General features: G+C 33.8%; 1 pseudogene; it reads left to right on the forward strand.

Moving 5' to 3' along the window:
- The first annotated feature begins 2,753 nt into the window (after positions 1–2,753).
- Positions 2,754–3,271, forward strand: LOC119540957 (annotated as a pseudogene).
- Positions 3,272–18,267: the final 14,996 nt, after the last annotated feature.

An 18,267-nucleotide genomic window follows, 5' to 3' on the forward strand; every position in this document is an offset into this window, starting at 1 on the left:
AACATTGTCATTGTGTTTGTTTTACCATTTGTTAACACTATATAATATTATTTCAGCGATAGTCCCATTTATGCCTTGTTCTAGTTCTCATTCCAAATATATTGAGCATTTTATATTTAACTTTTTGTATTTAACATTTTTCATGAATCTAAACTTTATTTGTTATCTTAAGACTTCAAAGATATTTTTCACAGTAATGTTATTTTTTGGTAACTATATTTGATATATATATATATATGTATATACATCCTTCTTTTCTTTGTAAATGACTAAAATTGACAGTAATCAAGGAGTTCCTTGGGAACATACAGGATTGCAATAAAAAAGACTCAGGTGCCAAGTAACAGTTGAGTGTATGTACATCACTATACACACTCAAAAATATGTTCAAAATGAGAAAGTCTAGATGGCTGCAATATATGAGATTTTGCTTATATATCCATAGGAGAAGGGGAAAAAAATACCAAACCAGAATTCTATAGCAAGAGAAATTAGCATTTAAAAGTGAAGGAAAAATAGAGTGTCTAAAACAAGAAAAACTGAGGGAATTTATCACCATAGTCCTGCCTGTAAGGAATGTTAAAAGAAGTTCTTCAGGAAGAAAGAAAATGATATAGATCAGAAACACAAATATATATGAAAAAAGAAAGAGCACTGGAGAGGAAAAAAAAATGACAGTAAAAATCTTTAGCTTTTCTGATTCTTAGTTGATCTAAGAAATAATTGTTCATTTAAAGTTATGATAGTAGCATGGTATTAGTTGATTATAGAACCAGGATAAGTTAAATGAATGCCTGCCATGTAACAAGGAGCAGGAGGGAAGGCTTGAGACTATTCTGTTATAGTGTTACTTGAAGCTGGATTTAGAGTAAAGATGTAGACCTAAACTGAAGACGATGAATAAAAAAATAATTAAGAAGTATAATTGGACTGCTAAGTGAGGAAGGCTAAATGAACCCTGCAAAATGCATAATCAAAACTGGAGAAAGAAAAAGAGGGGCAAAAGAAAAAAGAACAAATGCAATAGAGAGAAAACAGAAACATTGTAGAAATTAATCCAACTATATCAGTAATCACTTTAAATGAGAATGGGTCTAAACATACTAAATAAAACAGAAAGACCATCAGAGTAGATTAAAACAAAATTTGAGAAAGAAATATCGGCATTAAAAAAAAAAATTAAATGTAAACTCTCAGATAACCTAAAAGTAAAGGGATGTAGAAAGATATTCTATGCTAACCCTAATCAAAAGAAAGCTGACTAGGTATAAAGAGGGGTATTACATAATAATAAAGGGAAAACTCTTCAAGAAGATATAAAAAGTCTAAATGCATGCACATAATAACAGAGTGTAAAAATACTTGAGGCCAAAAATGGTAGAGCTGAAAGGAGAAATAGAAAAACAAACTGTTATATTTGCAGTTCTGACAGTCAATGATGGATCAAGCATGCAGAAAATCGGTAAGGGTGTAATTAATTGGAACAGCACTATTAATCAGTGTGCTAGTTTAGATATATTATGTCCTGCCAAAAGCCATATTATTTGATGCAGTCTTGTGGGGGAAGATGTATTAGTGTTGATTAGATTGGAATCCTTTGAGTGTTTCCATGGAGATGTGACTCAATTAACTGTGGGCGAGACCTTTGATTGGAAGTGTTACCTCACCCATTAAGGGTGGCTGTTAATTGGGTCACTGGAGTCATATAAAGGAATTTACAGACAGAAAGACCTCAGAGCAACTGAGAGTGATATTTTGAAGAGGAGCTGCAGCTAAGAGATGACAAAATGCCTCAAGAGCAGCATTGTGGAGAACACCATTTTGAAACGCAACCTGGAAGAAAGCAGATGGCAGCCACGTGTCTTCCGAGCTAACAGAGGCTTTCCGGACACCAATGGCCATCCTTCAGTGAAGGTACCCTGTGGTTGATACCTTACATTGGACATTTTATGGTCTTAAGACTGTAACTTTGTAAACAAATAAACCCCCTTTATAAAATCCAATCCATTTCTTGTATTTTGCAAAAAGGCAGTATTAGCAAACTGGAACAGTCAGTTTTATCAATTGACATTTAGAAAATACTCCGTCAAACAACAGCAAATACACATTCTTTTCAAGTTCACGTGGAACATTCACCAAGACATAGTACATTCTGGGCCATAAAAGATACCTTAAGTTGAAAAGAAAAGAAAGCATACAAGTAAGTTCTCATGTCACAGTGGAATCAAACTAGAAATCAGTAACAGGAGGATAACCAGGAAATCCCCAAATATTTGAAAATTGAAAATTATATTTCTAAATTACTCATGGGTGGAAGAAGTCTTGAGAATTTTTTAAATAGTTTAAAGTATATGAAAATGAAACACAAGTTATAAAATTTGTAAGATATTTTGAATCAGGGCATAGAGAAAAAATGAGAGCATTAAATGCATATGACAGAAACTCTCCAAAAAATTAGGAAATATAATACAAGAATGTATGAAACATTATATACGACAACCAAGTGTGATTTGTTCTAGTTATGTAAAACTGGTTCAACATGTAAAAAACATTTGACAGAAGGAGAGAAAGCCACAGAAGCTGGAAGAGGAAGCCACAGAAGCCAAACCCAGAAGAGAAGGGGGAGACCAGCAGATGCCACCATGTGCCTTGCCATGTGCAGGAGTCCAGGATCTCCAACAGCTGGTCTTAGGGGAGAAAGCATTGTCTTGATGGTGCCTTGATTTGGACATTTTCACAACCTTGGAAGTGATATGTCAGCATATGTGAAGAAAATCCAGTTTAAATTACACAAAACTATAGCATCCTTAAGAGTTAATCCATATTAAAACTTCATATGAAATTACTAAAACAGGATGAGGTGAATTTGAAATAATCATCAAAATATTTTTCATTGACACTAATGAAAGACCTGTGACCCTGTATCAGTTATTAAAGCTGTTTCAATCAGATACTAATGCAATGCTGGGAAAACAAACAAACAAACAAACAGTGGTTACAGAGTTCTATGATGAAATGATATTTCAAGATCCAACGGCAATGATGCAACAATTATTAACAACATCTTCTCAGCTAACATTAGGGGCCTAAAAGCATGAATCAATTTGCAGAACTTGAAGTGAAGACTAGAGAAAACTTAGAAGCTGCCAGGAAAAAAACAAGCTTTGAAACTGCAGAGCTTAAAGAAAGATTAAAAGCAAGTCATGAAACTATAAACTGTTTAAATAATGAAATCAGGAAACTTGAAGATGATCAGACAAAAGTGATATAAACTGTTCTGAAGGGAACTTGGTAGAAAGCTAAACTGAAAATAAGGTGGACTTTAATGGTTAAATGGACTTAATGTAAATGATATTATGTTTCTAAAAGGAACTGTATATATTTGTTGATTACCATGGATTTCTCAGCTGTGGGTCAAATATTTATACTATTCAAGAAACCTTAAATGTGAAATCTATGTGTATAAGAATGGATGCTATATAGGCATTTTACTAACCCATTTTAGGGTAATTATATGTAAAGCATAATTTTAAAAGAAATTTTATTGCATTATTATTTAACTTATTAACCTTTCAACAAACATAATTTCATTACAATAATGTGTATGTTGGACAAATTTGAACTTCTCCCATATTTAGAATTAAATGTGTAAATTTAATTTCTCTTAAGTTCTTATCTGTCAGCATCCTAAATCTTGTGCATGTTATGCCCAGTAGTTGCTCGATAAATGTGGTTTACAGAAAAGAACAACAGCAAAAACAAAAAAAACATTTGACAGAATCCAAAATGCCTTCATCATAAAAACTCACAACAAACTAAAGATACAGGAGAACTTGCTCAACCTGATTTTTTTAAAAAAGTTATGAAAACCTAGAGTATGATTTCATATTAAGTTTAATATAAATATAAATTGGTACATACAGAAATATTTATAGTTATATGTGTAAACATGGAATAATGTATCACATATATTTTCTTGCTCTGTTAACCAAGAAAACTTAGATTCAATGGTACCCCAGTAACCACAAGCATACCCAGTGCTCAGATCTTGTTTTCAATACTATTTTCCAAGGAAATAAACCAGGGATCTTTGAAGAAATAGCTGATTGTAGGATTGGGGCAGGAAAAATGTAAGATAACATAGAGTATCTTGCAGTGCCAGGAAATAATACACACACCACAGACACACATATACACAGAGAGACGTGCACACTGATAGGGGTATGTCAAAGGTATACAGATAGGAGCCAAATGAAAAAACTCTCAATGCCGAAAGCTGGAACAACTCGGGCAATAAAACAAATAAAGTAATATTGGTTTATAACCCAATGTATACACTAAATATCCATTAGTTCATATCAAAATAAATGGTGATTGATAGATACATACATACATAACATACATATATCTGTGAATACACAAAATGGGGGAAAATAAACAGATTTGTCTCTTCTGTCCCATAGAAGAATTCCAAACAATTTATGTAGATATTCTGCTAAGCTCTCAAGGATGGGTAGCATATATCCCCACTCACTGAAGTGTGGACTGTTGATTGTGACTTCTTTCTAAATAGCACATTATGGTAAGGGGGTAGAGAGAGTTCATTTACAGTGGAGAAACCTTATAATCAGGTTATCAAACTTAACATCAATAATGATAAGTCATGTTAATAGAATGTACCCTTGTTATAATGTGATGAAAATGGCTCTTTGCCTTTGTGATGTCCCTCCCCAAATCACATAACCCCATAAGAAAAAAATTTCAGAAAAATCCAAATTGAGGGACATTCTACAAAACACCTAACAAGCAGTCCTAAAACCTATAAAGGTCATAAAAAAAACAAAGTCTGAACAATTTTCATAGACAAGAGGGATCTAAAGAGACATGGACAAATGAAATGTGGTAGCCTGGATGGGATTTTGGAACAGAAAAGAGAATTAGGTAAAAACAAAGGAAATCTGAATAAATTATGGACTTTAGTTAATAATAGTGCGTTAATAATGTATTAATATTGGTTTGTAAACTGTAGCCCTTGTGTCATACGGGTGTAAGAAGTTAATAGGGAAAACGAGACACTGAGTGTGGAAAAATGGAAACACTGCACTATTTTTGCAAATTTTCTGTAATTTTAAAACTAATCTAAAATTAAAAGTATGTTTAACATACATGTTAAAAAAAACTCTCCACATTTTTATGTATGCATACTACAATTCACAGGCTTCCTCTACATATTACTTCTGCTCTTGTTGCACAGATTACATAGGAGTTCTCACTGAACTCTAGACTAATTCTTGGGTAGATCAATGTTCCCAAAGAACCCATTGAGGACATTTGTATTAAAACCCTTCAGAGATATGCAGAAAATTGTTCAGAGTGGTAATATGAGCCAGGGATATTGTAAACCAAGAAATGAACCTACTTTCAATCTGAAGGTGAAATAAGAGAAATATGTTTTCTGAAACATTTGGAAATTTACTTCTGCATCCCAGAGACAAAGGAATAAGTTATTTTTGCAAATCCAACAGAATCAAATGTTTTATATGTGTGGTTGTCTACAATTTAACTCTCTTGATATAATATATGCCGATCATTCACAAAAGCTCATATAGCCAAGAGCTTGAGCAGGGAGGAATGAGTAGGATTTGAAAACAGCTTGCATAATTCACTCTGACTTGTTCCCCAGAATAATGTGCTTCTTAGGGCTGAGCATTACTGATTTACACTGAGATAAATGCAAATTTAATGGAAAGCAATTTAAAATAACATTTATGAACCCAGACTCCAGTAATGTGTGAACTCAGGAAATTCATTTAACCTTTCTGTGCCTTAGTTTTCTGATCTGTAAATGGGGCTAGTAATAGTGTCAGTCTGAGTGTTCTGAAGAGCAAGTGAATTAGTAACTAAGGAGTGCTTAGAATAATAGGACATAATAAGAAGTATCTATGTGTTAACTGTTATCTTACTACAACAATATTATTTTTCCCCTTTGCTACTGCTATTTCTTTATTTCTTTATTGAAATTATTTGTTAAATGCTTGTAATAAGCCATGTTTTGCACTGTGCTAAGCATTTTACATATTTTAGATCATTTATTGTTACAGTAAATCTGGAAGGTGTGTACTATTAAGAAACTGAGGCACAGAGAGAATGTGTGAACTTGTTCATAGTCACACAACTCGCAGTAGCAGAGCCACACTTCCAGTGTGGGAAGTGGATTTTGGGTTATGGGCTCTGGAACCAGTCATCATAGTTTGGAAAGTTTGCTCTAGTAATTCTAGCCTACTGGTCTTGGGCAAGTCAATTTACCATTCTGTGCTTCAGATTTCTTACATGAAAACTAGGTTTGTTACTTCAGATAAACTTATGTGATGTATCCATGCACATATTGGGGAATTGTCAAAGAAAGATACTTTCTTCACTCTCCTCCACATGTTAAACATGTTTTGTCATTTTCTACTTGTATGATTTGCTTGCCTATAATGCTCACTTGATTTCTGTTTATCCAAATCCTACTTTTGTAATCAAGCCTGTCCTATTATACTAAATCTGTTCATATCTCACAGCACCTATGGTCTAAATCATCTCCTATATGGTGACTTTGAATTGCTATTTGCAATGTTTTCTGGTGTTAAAACTTTTAAAATACATTTGTCTTTCCCCTTTTAACTTTAAAATAAGCTATCTGCCTGCTGAACTGTATCCCTTCACCTATATGATGTTTCAGTATTTTGCATATGAAAATAGATTGGGTAATGTTAGGCTATCTATCTGATGACAGAAGCCTTAAAACCAAATGACTTAGACAGATTTGTATAAATAATCCATCTTAGTGAATCATTTATTACTGATTCTCCAATTAAATAATACTTTCCTGAAAATAAAAGGAGAAATATTCTCTTTGTCTAATGCCAATAACAAGTGGAAAGAATGCAGAAAACTTTCTTGGTGGCATTTTGTTGGTTCCAGAAGAGTTCTTAGAGTAATCTATAGACAGCTTCGAAAACCATGTTTTGAGACTATCCCCATCAAGATATCAGAAAATAAGATTCTCCAAATTTCTACCATGTTCACCATTATATCCAGCAACAGCTCAGAGCCTGGTATGATGTCGACATCTAAATCAATAAATTATTTAACTGAAAATGATTAACAAAATCCTTTATATATACATATATATTTAACTTTAGAATGAATATAAAAATGAAATATTTTTCAAATGCAGAAAAAAAACATAATAATTATAGTAGAATGAGATGAAATTTTGTAGATTAAAAATCTTATTTGTATATAGCTATGTGTCAACACTAATCAGCCAGCAAATCCTTGGTCCATTAAATTCATTAAACAGTTTTCATGTCTATAAAATAATTTTCTTGGTATAGTTGTTGTCTATGAGGTCTCTGAAAAGTGGTCATATTTTTTCTTTTAAGAAAATTCTAATGTATTCTATGAAATCAGTATGTTCATTAGCTTTATAAACTAATTTCTTGAGTTTAGTGATAACCTTGTCTCTATCATTGGCAAAATAAAACAAGATGGTTTTTAAAGAAATTTTAAAATGCTGTCTATCTTCTAAAAACAATGTATTCAGATGAAATTTTCAAGTCAATTGGATAATATCCTCTTATTATGAACAAAAAATTGATTGTGATTAAATGGAATTGCCAATACTTTCTATTGATTTTCTCCACTATGTGACCTACATCTTCATCATCCCAGGATGGTGCTCTGCCTACTACAGAATCCTATTGAATAAAACCTTTCAGAAAAACTCCCACTTACTGAGTTCTTTTTTGATATCATAAATGGAAGCAAACAAAAATAAAACCACATTCAGTAATTGTCTCTAATATGTTTAAGACAATATCAAGTTGATTAGATAAGCCATAATAACTTCCAAGAAACCTGAATCATAATTGAGGACAGTCCTGCACTTGAACTATTTGAAAGATAAAGTACCAGACTCAATGCACATTGCTCCACTCAATATGTCAGGCTCTCAGACTGTGAATTACCAAGTGAAAATACTCAGAAGACATAACTGAAATATCAATCTAAAATCTAAATTTGTATTTTAGAAGCAATTATCATGATTTTAATTATGTTCTTTGAAATTTATAAGTGATACTTTTTTCTTGCTTGTTGGTGCTAATTGTAAATGCATCAAAGTATAAAGTACACCATGATACATCTTTTGAGAATATGAAATCTCAGAATGATTTTATTTATGACACACACTCACACAGCTTATATTAGGCAAAGTGAGACTATCTTTACTGTACAAACCCTCAGCTATTCAGGGAATCCTCATTACTCTTATCCTTAAAATAATAGCTAGCCCTCTAGAGACTGTGGCTTTTAGACAAAGCCAACAGCTAAGAGCAGGGCAGCTCAGTCATGGTAGCAAGGAAATGGACTAAGACAGCGTATTTTCATGGCTTGTGGTGCCTGATGAAATGAAAAATGAGTAATAAAGTCATTTAACATTCACACATTTTCTACCCTCACTGCTTCTCTTATATTGGTGCTCCGTAATTTAACTCTTACCTTCACTCCCATCCTGATTTCAAAATTTAGTGTTGCTAAATCTGAGTTTGGAGTTCATTGGATTTTGGTAGCCTGAAGTGGGGGTAATTTGTACTCACAGCAGCTGCTATAGCAAAGAGCGGACTTAAATTGTTTCTGGTAAGTTCTATTATTTTAAACATCTAGACTCAGGGTTTATATCCTGATGTCTTGATCAAAAATAGATATTTGTGGTATTTCAAGGTCAAGAGATGTTTCAATGGATGTCAAATGTCCAATTTAGTCTAACAATCTGCAAAGAATTGAAATCACTTTTGGTACAGGCTGATCATCTCAAGTAGACAAAATTCCCAAGTACATCCTAAAAAAATGACTAGAACACAGTAAGAAGGCAACTTAGTTTTTTACTGTTTAAAAATAGTGAAAAAATTAAATATGTGGCATAATTGGTTACTCAGATCCTTTGTTCCACTTCTCATGCCCTGGTTCACAGGCATAAACAAGAAAAAAAACAGCTCAGATTAGTAACACAGGCTGCTTTCTTACATGAAAAGTTTATTCAAGCCACCCTGGATTCAGGAATAGTTCTTAGTTGAGGGAGCTATTACCTTCCAGGTTCTAGCCATAGCCTCACAGCTGCCTCCAGAACTGCCTGAGGAATCTCTGTTTCCACTGGAGGACTGGATTTGTTGGTCTTCACATACTCTCCTGAGTTTGCTAGAAAACCCCTTTACAACTGCTGGGTTTGAAACACAGCTGCTGCGCCACCCTATGGAGTTAATTAGGCAACTTTTATATATATTTACATATTCAATTCAACTATAATTCTAGCTAATTGGTTTCAGCTATATAAAAGATGTGTGAGGCAAGGCATTTCACAAAAGGGATACTTTATTTCAGTCAGTTCTCAAACTATGAAATCTCCTCCTTACACAATTCATATTTTCATGCTTTTGATGTGAGCAAAGGGGTAAAAGTTAGGCCTCTGGAGTCTTAGTTAGAGACACTTACATTAATAATGCAAATCACTTATGATGCATGGCTATCCAGCATTTGTTAGCCCTGGTGGCTCAGACTATGTTGAACTGTATTCATTGACTGATGATAGGTTGTAAGCATAACAAGGTCAAACCATACATGTAAAGAAATATTTGGATTAACTCTGATAAATTTACAGAGGAAATCTCTATAAAAGTAAACAAGCAATGCTTTCTAGCTTTTCAGGACAAAATGGAGTCATGAACTAAAATGTAATACATCAAGATATGAATACACTATACTCCAAATTCTAGGAAAGCCTATTGAAGACAATAGCCATGCTTTAGACTAGGAAATAAATAGACTAGGATTGAGAATTTTGATGGAAGAATACAGCCCTGTTTATAAATCTGTTCATCACTGTGAATATTAGGCTGAAATTTAACTTTAGTCCTGCCATCTGAAGTTTGTTTCTAGTAATAATAAATGGCAGATTTTGTTTATTGTTTTGAAAAGACAGAGATGAGAGGGTGTTTATATGGTAAGAGGACAGTTTCAGTTATGTGTTGGTTTGCAGCAAACCACCCCAAAACTTCATGACTTAACAACAAAGACAATAATTTCTTTGGTTGAAAACCTGCATTTTAGAAAAGACTGGGAGATAAAAGCTTTCTAACTCTCTCCCCAATACTTAAAGAGACTTTTGCTTTCACAGTTCTTGGCATTGAGTTAATTGTACCTAGATCTCCAAGGGCTGGTGGCCCTAGCTAACATCTGGGTATCTCTTCCTCTGAGGAGAAGGTGTTCATGATTTGAATCTCTGACCTCATGGTTTCTGTGACTGCATTCATTCACTCTATTTTCCAGAAGGTGATGGGATAATCTTACTACTTGGGTTGTGGTCCCTAAATCCCTTTATGGGCCCTACCCTAGCTGGGCCAAATCATCTCTAAGGTTTAAGGCTTTCTGTTGCCCAGACTAGAGGCAGATATGAGACTAAAGGCTACACTGTACTCCATTTCCCATGGTCTCTCCCATGTTGCCCTCTCAGCTTTGAAGAATCTAAGCTCCATCAGGCTCTGGGCATCTAATATGACACCTGCTTCCTGGGAAACTGGTTGAGAGAAGGCAAGGGAGAGAAAGAATAATAAAAAAACATAAAGAGATATGGAACAGGCAAACGATGGAATTGTGGTAGTTCCTTCAGACACTTAATTTTCTAGCTGGTGGCCTAATTTTGTGTCCTTGAAGTTTCCATTCTGCCCTTGACCCCATTGTTTGCTCCTCTTCCTCTTTGAGAGTGTAATGGATTTGGGTTACAGACGAGAAAATCTTGAGTTACTGTGTCAATATGTGTGCTGCTCTGAAGCTGTTATGTATCTCAGAAAAGCCATGTTCTTTTAATTTATTCCTGTGGTTGCAGACTGGTTGTGGGTGGGACCTTTTGGTTAGGTTATTTCAACTGAGATGTGACCCACCCCATTCAAGGTGGGTCTTAATCCTTTTACTTGAGTCCTTTATGAAAGAATAAAGGACATAGAAAAAGCCCAGAGAGCTCAGAGAGAAATACCTAGAGAAATTTGGAGACAGCTTAGAGAGAAAAGCCCTGGAGATGCTAAGAGAGGACACATAGAAGCTCAGAGAGGAGCCACTGAAACCAGAAGCTGAAAGCAATGAGATCCAACAGTGAAGGACCAGCAGACATGGCCATGAGCCTTGCTGTCTGACAGAGGAACCCAGATTCCAGAAACCTTTCTTCAGAGAAGGCATCTTCCTTTTGATACCTTAATTTGGACATTTTCATGGACTTAGAACTGTAAATTTGTAAGCTAATAAATCCCTACTGTAAAAACCAACCCATTTCTGGTACATTGCATTTTGGCAGCTTTAGCAAACTGAAACAATTATGCCATGTTTTCACTGAAAGGGAGTGAGAAGATAGAAAAGTTCACCACCCCTCTCGAGGCCTCATGGCAGTCATGATACAGAATTATGAGTTGCAAGGGTTAATACTGTTGTCAAAAAACAAACTGCATTTTAATCAGGGTAGGGATGGCCTATCTTGCTCCATATATGTAGCATCAGCAGTGGCAGATTGACATGCTAGAGGATCCATCTCCAAGATAGATTGCTTACATTCTGGCAATTTGGTGGAGTTCAACTGAGGCTGTTGTTCTGGGGGTTGTAGTTCCTCTCCTCATACACATGATTGCTGGGTGATAAGTTCAAGTGTTCTAAGAGCTAGAAAATGGAAGCTTCTAGTTTCTTAAGGCCTAGAAATATTTAATTGATTGAAACAGTTCCACAGCCTGCTGAAATACAAGGTTAAATGACTTAGTTCTACTACCAGATGGGAGGAGCACTGAATAAAATATGTCCATCATTTATCTACCTTAAGGATGAGAATTGATGTTGCAACTTATCTGCTCTAGCTGACTTTTCTTATACATACATAAACTGAAGATCAGTGATCATCTTAAAGTCTCACAGTGATTAGAAGTAGGAGTAATAACAATAAATCAAATTTATTGAGGAGTCACCATGGACTAGATCCTCAGAGATTATTTTGCATGTTAACTCATTTAATCTTTACAGCAATTGCATATATATATTTTTTTAACATGAAAAACAGAGAGATTAAGTAACTAGCCCAAGATCACACAGCTAATAGATGAAAGAACAGAAATTTAAACCCAAATTGTCATGTTATCGTCTATAACGCCCTGTTGCATCTTTACTGGTGCCATAAACACCCAATTCTAAATCCATTACTAACCTACTATCCACTTCATATCCTGCTCTTCTATTATATACAGAAAGTTTCTAATACGCTAGCATGCCTTTTACAGAAAATATATACAACTTCAATATATTGCCACCTTAATTGTGAAGGTCAAACAAACTTCTCAAAAGACGGAGTTAATTCTTTTCCTCACCACTTATTACATCGGTTCTCCAACTCACTGGTTCTCCATAAGGTGGGGCTGCATCTCTAACCAACATTCAGAGTCATACAGCATTTATTCACAAATGTATTCTCTTACATCAGACACAGTGTTGGGCACTTATAATACCACTGTGAGGCAAGTTTTTGCCTCACTTTATTATGAGATACCAGGTGAATATATGATATGCTGAGATGGGAGCTAAGGTTTTCTAACTCTAACTATAGTGTTCTTTATATTATTCATCATTGTTTCAAGGTGTCAACAACCTAGAAGTATATATACAAAAATGAATGCAAGCATTGCCTTAAACATTGAGGATTACATTATTTGAATTTAAATTTATCACCTTAATCTGTTAACATGCTTCTAAATAGAAAACAAACCATAATTAGAAGATATAACAAAAGTTAAAAATAGACTGTGGGATTGTAATGGGAGAGTAATGAAGGTGACCTAAATGTTTATGCCATAACCACTGAGTTCATCAATATCTGCATGTTGTTATTCCAATAACCAGATAATCACTTAGTAAAAGCAGACTAAAACCACTTTAAAAACATATAAAATCTTTGCTCTATTTTTATAGAAAATAGGGCTATCTTTGTAAATAGTAACCTAAGCCTACACATCTAGGATTCATCACTGTGATCTACATATTATTCAGAATGCATAGAAAACAACATAAGAAATATAATCAACTTTAGGAAATAAGCAAATAAGATGATGCATGAATAGGTTTCTCCATGAAAATCTTCTCTTTGTTAGGTAGATACTGTCAAGAATGTGATTTGATAGAAATGTATAAGTGGCTTCATGTATACATAGATGAGTTGATGTTTACCAGTGTTCATTCTCTTTATGTTATAATGTAGAGAAACCCTCACACTTACTGATTTAATGCAAATGTTCTTTTTGTATAATTGATAATCTATTTTACTAAAGATGAAAATGAAACACTCAGGAAATGTTTACTGATATTTTTACAGAAGAAACACAGCTTGGAAGCTAAAAATTCAAACTAGATTCCCCAATACTTAGTTTAAAATTCTATATTTGTCACTTCCTAGCTGTGTGATCTTAGGTAGGTTACCTAGGTCTGATGTAGTTTCATCATTGTTGGAAGGAAAAAATGATAAAATTTATGATAAATGCATAGTTTAATGTCTTACACATTACATTTACTCAATTCATTATAGCTGCTATTTGAAATCCATTCAATATTGCTGGATTTATTTAGGATTATAATTTTTGATTACTCTTAATTACTTTTGCATTACATTATTTCTTATATATGGGCCTTACTGAAGTAATATTCATGTGCCTCTTTATAGCAGTGAAATCATCAGTAATTGCTGATTTAATATAATCAAAAATTGTAAAGGAACACTTATTGGTTCCTATAGCATGCAAAGCCATATATTCAAGCTTGAGAAAATAAATAGATAAGTAAAGTTAATTCCTGGACGGTTTCTGTTTCTGGATAGGATGTTGTGTATCATGGAAATCCAACACTCCCATTGCAATAGTTGAAAAAATAGGTAAATTATAGCAATCATACTTTGAAAAGCATTAGGCTACTGCAGCAGGAATGAGGAACACATGAGCTAATATCGCATAGATGGCTGAGACTTTCCCAGGTGAACTGAATAATAGTTAGCCATTTTCTTCCCTGGGACAGTCTGAAAACTGAGCTTGGAATATCCAGAGGATATACACCCATGCATATATAATATAGAATTCAAATGTAAATAAAGAAGGAATAGAATAAAAGAATATTTACAATTACTTTATTATTGCATAAGGTTTTGGGGAATTTAATTATATTCCCCACAAGATATGTTCAAGTCCTAACCCTGGTTCTATGAGTGTGAACTCATTTGTAAATAGAGTATTCAAATTCTAAACCCTAGTCTTTGGGTGTGGACTCTTTGGTAAATAGGATCTTCAAAGATACTATTACAGTGAGGCCACATTGACTCAATTTGGGCATTAATACAATATGCGTGAAGTCCTTATAAACAGGAAATTCAGACACCATCAGTCAGTGGAAGCCACAGACAGAAGACAAATTACCCTTTGACACAGAAAAAGGTTGAGTTATGGATTGCTGACAAGCCACCAGCAGAACGCTGCAGATTTCAGAGAAAGCATGACTTGACCAAAACCTTGATTTTGACTTCTATCCTCCAAAACTGTTAGCCCATAAATTGCTATGGTTTAAACAAATCAGTGAATGGTGTCTGTTATAAAAGCATTGGCAAACTAAGACAAGAATGCAGGAAATGAAAAATAAAGGATCAAATAACAGATGAAATAATTAGAAAATAAATAACAGGATGAAGATGTGAATGAGACTATACAAGTATTACAGCAAATTAAATGGACTAAGTAAACCAAATTAAAGAGAGAGATTATCAGCCTGATTAAAAAAGTGAAAGCCAATAACTTTATTATTATAATAGACACACTTCACATATAAGGGCAGAGACATATAAAAGTAAAATGTAAGGGGATAAAAACTATCCAAAAGAAAATTGTTTGGGTTATATTGATACAAAGTAAAATAGACTGTGAAGGAAGAATACTGAGAAATGAGGATGATATTTGGTATTGATAAAATTATTAATTCAAAATAGGAAGATACAAGTGTCCTAGATTTTTGTGCATCTAGTAATACAGTTTAAAAATATACAAAGTAACTATTCACAGAAATTAAAAAAAAAAAAAGATGAATCCATGACCCAATTGGAGATTTAAACTGATACAACAAGCAGATGAACAGTAAGTAAGGGTTTAAGCAGATATCCTCACAACATAATCCACTAACCTGACCCACAGAATCCTATATCTAACACTTGAAAATACACAATCTTTTCAAGTGCATGTAAATATTTAGAAAAAGACTATACTGGTCTGAAAACAAATATCAACAAATATCAAGGGACTGAATTTATAAGAGCATGTCCTCTAATCATACTGGAGTTAAGAAAGAAATCACTAGCAAAAAGTGAGCTGGAATATCACTAAATGTTTAGAAAATAAGGAACACGTTCTTGAATAACCCATTAGCCATAAAAGAAACTATTATTTTGTATTAAAAAATCAATCAATATAATTCACTACATTAGTGAAATAAAGAAGCAAAATCACTTGATCATTTTGCAAGGTGCAGGAAAAGCACTTGTAATTCAAGTACTTGATCAAAAACTCTCATCTCAGCAAAAAAGATGCAAGAAGTCTTTCTCAAATTGAAAATATATATCTTAAAAAATAAACCTACAGCTAACGTTATACTTATGTAAAGTATTGAATGCTTTGTCCCTCAGATGAGTAAAAAGACATCCCCAATATTGCAACTTCTATTCAACTTTGTCTGAATGTCATATAAATACAATAAATAAGGAGCTGAAATAAAAGTCATAAAAGTTGAAAAAAAAAGATGTACAAACTTCATGATTTGCGAGTAGTTTGCAGTGTGTATAGAAAATCCAATGGGATTTCCAAGAGTATATTACAAATTCTAAGTGAACAGATGTATATAGCAATTTGCTAAATATGTGGTCAATATCCAAACATTTTTATATATTAACATTAAAAAATTAGAAAACCAAATTAACAAGATAATGTTAATAATAGAATCAAATATCTATAAATACATGTATTAAACATTCTGTGAAACTTCAACCCTGTTAACTATAAAAAATTGCTGAGAGAAATTTAAGGAAACAAAAATAGAGAGATATGCTATGTCAATGAATGGAAATATTCAATTTTGTTAAAATGTCCAAAGTCCCCAAATTGTTGTCAAATCTTATAAGATTTTGGTAACAGAGATAGTGTGGTGTTGGTTCATGAATAGCCAATAGCCTAATGTAAAAAATGGTGAATTGAGAAAAAGACCCATTCATATTTGGTTTCCTTATTTAAATCAAAGCTACTGCTATAATTTAGTGGGCTTAGAGTTGCCCTTTTAATAAATGGTGCCCTAGCAATTGTCTCTCCAATAAGGAAAAAAATTGGGGGCCTCCATTTAACACCATATAAAAACTAATTGGAGATACATCCTGGAATTAAATATGAAATATAAAACAGTAAAACTTTGTCTTAGTTTATCAGGCTGTTATGTCAAATACCACACAATGAGTTGGCTTAAACAGAATTCATTGTTTCACAGTTTCAGAAGTTGTCTGATAGTTACTTAGGTGAGTAGCATTCTGACTGGCTGGCAATCTTTGTGGTTCCATGACTTTCATGTCATAAAGCAATGTCCTCTCCTTTCTCTTTTGGTTTACATTGTTTTCTGGCTTCTAGCACCACTCTGGGGCATTTTCTGACTATGAATGAATTTCTTCTGCTTATAAAGAACTCCCTCATTCAGTCGGGCTACACCTTAACTAAAATAACATTTTTAAGAAATCTTATTTTCAATGGTTTCGCGCCCACAAGAATGTGGATCAAGACCAAGTACATGTCTAAATTGGGGTAATAAGCCAATCCATCACAGTTCATACTGTGGACCTCTAAAAGACATGTTCTCCCCCCATGCAAAATGCATTCACCCAATCCCAATATCCCCAAAGCCTTAAATCATTACAGCAACAACACTAATTCCAAAGTCTCACCAAAATCAGTTATGGGTGAGGTCCATTCTGGGGCAAAATTCCTTTCTGTTAATGGATCTGTGAAAGCTAGAAACTATCTGATTCCTGCAATGGTAGGATAGGCATGGGATAGGTATTCCTATTCCAGAAGGGAGAAATTGGAAGGAAACAGGGGTCACACGTCCCAAGCAAGTCTGAAACCAAGCAAAGCAAACTCATTTAATGTCAACATCTAAGAGTTAACTGTGGATCAGTGCTTTGTCTCTGGATCTGCAGGTATGGCATCCTCACCCTTTCCAATTAGCTTTACTGCCCTTGTCTCTGGTATCAACTTTTGTAGTAAATGATGTTTTGTCATTTATTGGTACTTCTTGTTGAAACTTTTGCTCCTTTGATTTTTTTTTTTAATTTAGCAAAATTTATTCTTCAGAACATGCTTGTAACATATTTTGAATAGGCACAAAAATATTTAGTTGCATTAATTTTAATACTGCTGCTACTTTTTATTAATACACCAGTATGAATAAAAATAGTTTATCATAAAGACATAGAAAATATGATATAATCAGCTAGTACCCCTCAATAAAGAATTTGACTACATTCACTAAGCAAATGGGATGGTGTATTCATTTGCTATTACTGTCACCACAAATTTAGCAGCTTAAAAAAGTATCTTTTTTTTTTCATTTTTATTGAGATTGTTCAGATACCATACAATTATCCAAAGATCCAAAGTGTACAATCACTTGCCCCTGGGTACCCTCATACAGCTGTGCATCCATCACACTTAATTTTTGTTCAATTTTTAGAAACTTTTCATTACCCCAGACAAGAAATAAAGTGAAAGATGAAAAAAGAAAAAAAGAAAAGGAAACTCTAATCCTCCCCTATCCCTAACCGGCCCCCCCTCAATTGTTGACGCATAGTATTGGTATAGTACATTTGTTACTGTTTATGAAAAAATGTTGAAATACTACTAACTGTAGTATATAGCTTGTAATAGGTATATAGTTCTTCCTTATATGCCCCTCTATTATTAAATTCTAATTGTATTGTCATACATTAGCTTTGGTTCATGGAAGAGATTTCTAGTATTTGTACAGTTGATCATGGACATTGCCCACCATAGGATTCAGTTTTATACATTCCCATCTTTTGACCTCCAACTTTCCTTCTGGTGACATATATGACTCTGAGCTTCCCCTTTCCACCTC

The sequence above is a fragment of the Choloepus didactylus genome, chromosome 7 (assembly GCF_015220235.1).
Source record: "Choloepus didactylus isolate mChoDid1 chromosome 7, mChoDid1.pri, whole genome shotgun sequence".
NCBI lineage: Eukaryota > Metazoa > Chordata > Mammalia > Pilosa > Megalonychidae > Choloepus > Choloepus didactylus.